We start from the raw sequence: 6871 nt of genomic DNA, 5'->3' as shown, positions 1-6871 counted from the left end.
TCTCTCAAAACTGGGTGACTGGGCAAGAAAATGGCAGATGAAATTCAGTGTTGACACATGCAAAGTAATGCTCATTGGAAAGCATAATCCCAACTATACATATAAAATGATGGGGTCTAAATTATCTGTTACCACTCAAGAAAGAGATTTTGGAGACATTGTGGATCATTCTCTGAAAACATCCACTCAATGTGCAGTGGCAGTCAAAAAAGTGAACAGAATGCTGGGAATAATTAAGAAAGGGATAGATAATAAGACAGAAAATATTATACTTCCTCCATGTAAATCCATGGTATGCCCACATCTTGAACACTGTGTGCAGATGTAGTCACCCCATCTCAAAAGAGATATATTGGAATTAGAAAAGGTTCAGAAAAGGGCAACAAAAATGATTAGGGGTATTTTACTGCTCCAGGAGCAGTAAAACCAACTGCCCCTGTTTTGTTTGTTTTAATATAAGATGAGTATCAAGGGAGCAAAGATTAACTTGGACTACTGAAGTGTTTAAACTTGCAGCCAAATAAATCTGAATGGATGGGATGGCTTCCATATGAGGAGAAAATAATAAGACTGGGACTTTTCAGCTTGTAAAAGAGACGGTTAAGGGGAGATATGATTGAGGTCTATAAAATCATGACTGGTGTGGACAAAGTAGATAAGGAAATGGTTTGTACTACTTCTCATAACACAAGAACTAGGGGTCACCAAATGAAATTAATAGGCAGCAGGTTTAAAACAAATAAAAGGAAGTATTTCTTCACACAGCACGCAGTCAACCTGTGAAACTCCTTGCCAGAGGACGTTGTGAAGGCCAAGACTATAATAGGGTTAAAAAAGTAACTAGATAAGTTCATGAAGGATAGGTCCATCAGTGGCTATTAGCTAGGATGGGCAGGGATGGTGTCCCTAGCCTCTGTTTGCCAGAAGGTGGGAATGGGCGACAGGGCATGGATCACTTGATGATTACCTGTTCTGTTCATTCCCTCTGGGGCACTGTTGGAAGACAGGATACTGGGCTAGATGGACCTTTGGTCTGACCCAGGAGAGCCATTCTTATGTTCTTATCTTTTATTTGACCAACAAAAGTAGGTCAAATAAAAGATATTACCTCACCCACCTTATCTGTCTGCTTCAAACATGTTAGCCTGTGTGTTTATGGGGCTTTTCAGTCAGATTAAGTTAACTCAATTGTATTAATGCAGTCGAAAATTTTCAAAGCTGAAAATATGAGGAATTAGTTAATTGCATACTGTGCACTGTCATTGTTAGTGATCACATTATAAAGGAAGCCAGTAGGATATTATAGTACAGTTAAACACTCATTTAAACTTGTTTACAATACACTACTGCTATCTTGGGTTGCCCCCTCTAAATTCCTAAAGTGGGGTTCAAGACACAGTGTATTTTGTCTTCACAGCAATAATATTTCCACTTTCAGAGAGGTATACAGTGTTAGCCTGCAAGGAGTAGGATCTGAAAACTTTCCTGGGAATGTTTGACTGTCATACGTGCCATTTTTGAGCAAAACAATGTTTCTGACCAATAACATTCACCCACATTTCCAAATTATTAAACCATTCCACATAATTTATGCATTTGATTAAAATTTGCATTGCATCTGAATTTCCAAATAAGCTTGCTAACTTGTGCTTATGAAGAAATTTACAAAAACAATACTCTTTAGTCACTAACATACTGGAGCTACCAACCCCCTGCTCGAAGCAGGACCAATTCCCAGTTAAATCATCCCAGCCAGGGCTTTGTCAAGCCTGACCTTAAAAACCTCTAAGGAAGGAGATTCTACCACCTCCCTAGGTAACGCATTCCAGTGTTTCACCACCCTCTTAGTGAAAAAGTTTTTCCTAATATCCAATCTAAGCCTCCCCCACTGCAACTTGAGACCATTACTCCTCGTTCTGTCATCTGCTACCATTGAGAACAGTCTAGAGCCATCCTCTTTGGAACCCCCTTTCAGGTAGTTGAAAGCAGCTATCAAATCCCCCCTCATTCTTCTCTTCTGCAGGCTAAACAATCCCAGCTCCCTCAGCCTCTCCTCATAAGTCATGTGTTCCAGACCCCTAATCATTTTTGTTGCCCTTCACTGGACTCTCTCCAATTTATCCACATCCTTCTTGAAGTGTGGGGCCCAAAACTGGACACAGTACTCCAGATGAGGCCTCACCAATGTCGAATAGAGCTTCGATGGAGCTTCATTTTTTGTTGGCCTTGTAGAATAAATAACCAAGCCTTTTCCCCAAAAAACATTTTTACAACTGTAGTAAAAGGAGCTCTTGTTGATTATGACAAGGATTTTGGAACTGGACTTGCTCACAGACCCATTGAGACAGACTGACGGGCACACTCTTAACCTCATCTCCCCACCACTATCACCAAGACATCCCCCTGCAGTTATCACCTTCTCTGCATTTTTCTATTTTCTGTCTCTTACTCCTGGCTTTTATTAGCCTTTGTATCTATTTTGTCTCTCTTTTCCTGTGTAATTTTTTTGGCCTTCTACTTTGTCACACTTTTTTTCCTTGTTATTTTGTTCTTCCTGTCCATTTTCTCCTCCTTCTTTCCTCCCCTTCTCCCCTCCGCCCCCCAACCCTCTCAGAGAGACCATGCTGTACACATACACTACCTTAACCAGAAAACTATGTACTGCTTAGGGTGGGAAGTCTGATACATAGTTTGCTCCAGGAGCAGTAAAACCACCTCTGCTGTTCTGTTTGTATTAACATAAGCTGAGTATACAAGGGAGCAAAGAAGATTAACTTGGGCTGCCTAAGTGTTTGATTTTGCAGCCAAATAAATCTGAACAGATCCCCTGACTGATTTCAACGGGGTCATCCCAGAAGAAGAGAGCGTTAGAAAAATTTGCCTGATGCATTCGCCGCATCTGGGTGAATCTAAGGAGGGGACAAGACAGATCCAGATTATGCAGCTTTCCTTATCCCCACTACAGTTCTCCTTTGCCCTGAGCAGCTGCTCCCATTTCCCCAACACACAAAATGATAGTATTTCTATTGTAAACTAACATAGAATACTGTATATAAAAGCAGAATTTAAAAGCCTTGGAACTCACTTCCAATGCAACATGATCCAAATGTTATTTCAGTCTATATATAAACCCAAGGTAACTTCATAACTAAATCTCTTCATGAGAAGGGACAGGCATTTTTCACTAAATGAGATGGAGGAGCAGTTTATACTCAAGTTGAAAAAATCCTATTTAGCAAAGGTGATCAGTAACTCCTTTGGGTTTGTTGTAAGCCTTTAAATATTACAATTAAACAATAGATTACATAGAACCTATACCAACCTGAAGCACAGTCTTGATCAGCTGAATTATCTTGCAGTTAGTTAATCTTTAGTAAATCCACAGATTAAAAAATGGGAAAGAAATTCAGAGTGAAAAATAATCTTAAAACAAAATCATTTTAAAGCCAATTGTAGAATAATTTTTAGTTTCTAAACTTGCTGTCTGATAAAACCATTTTAAGGGAAGCACTTCTAGAAACCAGTTGTAGCCTATCCTTGCTTACCTTATTGTGCTGGCTAATGCCTTGGCTGGAGTAATTTGGTTCAGAAATTGCTCCGTTACAGCCAATTTATTCAGTAGACATGTGGCAGAGATCCAGACCATAAAAGAAAAAAAGTTGGATGTGGACCTAGTCCTTTCACAGGATTAAATCATGAGTGCTTGCTGCATTCATACTCCCACACATCCACAAATGTCCAGTTAAATAGCCTTTGTGCAAGAGGACTCTATGGGGTTTGGAAATGATCAAAACAGGGCAACCTTTTCCACATTCCAATTATTGTAGATCTACCCAAATGGTGGAAAGAAATGCCCAGTGTTTTGCTAGTGCCAGACACTTTTCTAAAGGCCCACAGGGCCAACTGCTAGAAATAAGGCTTTCTTCCAGTAAGTACAAAAAAAAAAAAAAACATGAGGAAAACAAGGTCAATACTAGTAATGCAGTTTGAGTAGCCTGTTAAACTTTGCAAAGATTATGCAACAGTTTTATGGCCTGATTCACAGCCTTTCAGTGGGTGAAAGAGTAATATATCAGGAACATGGCCTACACATCACCCACTTTATGAAAAAAAGAGGGCAAATAAGTGCAAAAAATCAAAACTTAAAACACAAAAATACAGCATCTAAATATGGACAATTTGATTCCAATGCCTTGCCAGCTTTATGTTGGTGGAAGAGCTGGTCCACAAATGGTTAGGGTTGCCAACCCTCCTGGTTTCGCCAGGAATCTCCTGGAATCAGTCTCCATCTCCTGGAGGCTACTGAAGCAAAACAGGGAGATTTTAGGCGCTTAAAGTCCAGCGGTACAGTGGAGCCAAGGCAGGCTCCCTACCTGCCCTGGCCCTGCACTATTCCCAGAAGTGGCTGGCACGTCCCTGGGTCCTGGGGTGGGACAGGGAGTCTCCGCCTGCGCCTCAAGTGCCGATTCCGCAACTCCCATTGGCTGCACTTGGCAACTGCAGCCAATGGGAGCTGTGGGGGCAGCACTTGTGGGCACAGGCAACATGTGGAGCCTCCTCCCAAAAGGCCACAGGGACGTGCTGGCCGCTTCCAGGAGCGGTGCATGGAGCCTGCCTTAGCCCTGCTGCGCTGCTGCCCGAGGTAAGCGCCTCCTGGCCAGAGCCCACATCCCTCACTCCCTCCTGCCCCCCAAGCTGCTGTCCCAGCCCTCAGCCCCTTCCTGGAGCCAGCACCCCAAACTTCCTCCCACACCCTCTGCCCCAGCCCTGAGCTCCTCCAGCACCCAAACTCCCTCCCCTGCCCCAGGCTCAGACTGCACCCCCTCCCACAGTCCAACCCCCTGCCCCAGCCTGGTGAAAGGGCTCAGAGAAAGGGTGGGGTGGGGGCTTGGGGCAGAGGACAGGGCAAGGGTATTTGCGTTTGTGTGATTAGACAGTTGGCAACCCTACAGATGGTAGAAATCTGGAAGAGCTGATCTCATAAAATTTCTACCAGCTTGGATTCCAGCTTACTTGGACCTGGAAAACAGGCATCTTTAGATTTTGGATCTCACTTAGAACCAAAATGTTAAGTGTGGGTTTGGCTCTGATCTTTTGGGTCTAATCCCAATGGATTTTAAGAAGTGCAGATTAAATATTGTCTAACTCCTAATTCAATGCAAAAATACAAATTAGGTTGTGACAATGAAGTGTTGGCATCAAAAGTTCCTCTGATACATTTCTTCAACTTAATGTTTTTTTTCAAAGTGGTGAAGTTAGTAATTATATTTGGTTTTAGGGACTGTTTTACAGCAGCTTCCTGAAGCAGACAAAGTCTGACATGGCATATCTATCAATGCATTTTTTTTCTTGGAATGTGCAGTTCTGAGGATCAGTTTTTCTAAGAACTAATATCCATTGTTATATTTCTTTTCTTGTTTCCATAGGATACTACAGTTGTACTATATAGGCTATAGCATACTCATTTTTAGTCCTATCTGCTGCTTACAATACTTCCAAACTGTCATTAATGAGTTTGATTTATTGCTGAGCAATAAAGCTCTTTTCTTGCATTGTATGCCATTCAAAACTGTAGTCTGTCCTCACTTTAAAGCATTTGGGCACACTTTTGGCCTCATTTACACCTATTTAACTTCCTCGATTTCAGAGGTGTTGTTTGGGTACAACTGAGGATAGAATCTGGCCTTTTACAACTAATAAACTTTGAAAAGATTGCCGATGACTGTATTGACTTGGCCTGCACAACGTGATCATGTCTATGCTAACAATCCTACTAGAGTCTTCCAATTCTAAGAATACTTCCTTCTTAAAAATACACAGGAAAAAAATGTGAAAGATAATGCTGCCCAGCTGCTTGTGTATTTCTCTGAGTTCTAAAAGCTATATCAAATGTTATTACAATTGTTTCCTACTTATTGTGAGCCAGATTGTGCTTGATCCATACATAAACCACAGACATGAAGGGAAAGGATCTTGAACAAGGGAGTTCTTGTATTAATTTTGATGGAGTATATGGGCCCAAAGTGTTAAAGGTGTTAGCATGACCCTGTTATTGTTTAACATTCAGCTGTGTTGTCAGATGCCACCGGAGTGGTGCTCTGCTCCATTCAGTGTTGATCAGAGTAGGCTGCGTGGGTGTGTTCCCTCTGTGTGCTGCCCTGGCTCTGCAGATAGCTGACACAGCAGACCCCTAGAGAACCACCAAAGACCACAGACTCCGATAAGGTACGAAGGCACCCAGCCAGGTTTATTGCCAAATGAAAAACAGTCTCTAGCTCCCTGAATTAGATGTCTGCAGTTCTGCTAGTACGTATGTGCTCCCTGACAATGGGCATAGCTCAGTCAGTGGCGGGACACTCTACTGCCCCCTAGGCTGGGCAAAGACACCACCCCAGGGATGCATTCTTATACATGAGTACAAACAAGTTACACATCACCCGACTTATTGAGGTGCAACCCCTCTATGTAACAAGTGTGACAAAGCTCTGTCCTTGCTTCCATGGGTACCACATTTCCTGGCGGATTTCGCTAGCCTCAGAGGCTCACTGTGACCCTGCACGTAACCCTTCTCTCTCTAGAGACAAAGGTCACAGTCTACTGAGCCATTTTCATCATAAGCCAGCAAGGGAGGTGAGGAGAAGTTATCCTTCCTTGCACAGTCTCTGTTGTCTCCCAGTCTCAGTGATTAATCAGGGGGCAAAGGTGTGCAGCGGGGGAGCCCAGGCCTACCCTCTACTCCAGGCTCCAGCCCAGGGACCCTAATAGTATCAGCTATGGTAGGATAACTTTCAGGAACATGACATGTACAATTCCCTGGGCTACTTCCCCCACAGCAGCCCTCACTTCCTCAAGCTCCACTTCACCCTTACCT

Source organism: Lepidochelys kempii, chromosome 5 (genome assembly GCF_965140285.1).
Source record: "Lepidochelys kempii isolate rLepKem1 chromosome 5, rLepKem1.hap1, whole genome shotgun sequence".
Taxonomy (NCBI): domain Eukaryota; kingdom Metazoa; phylum Chordata; order Testudines; family Cheloniidae; genus Lepidochelys; species Lepidochelys kempii.
Note: the sequence above shows the minus strand (reverse complement) of the source record.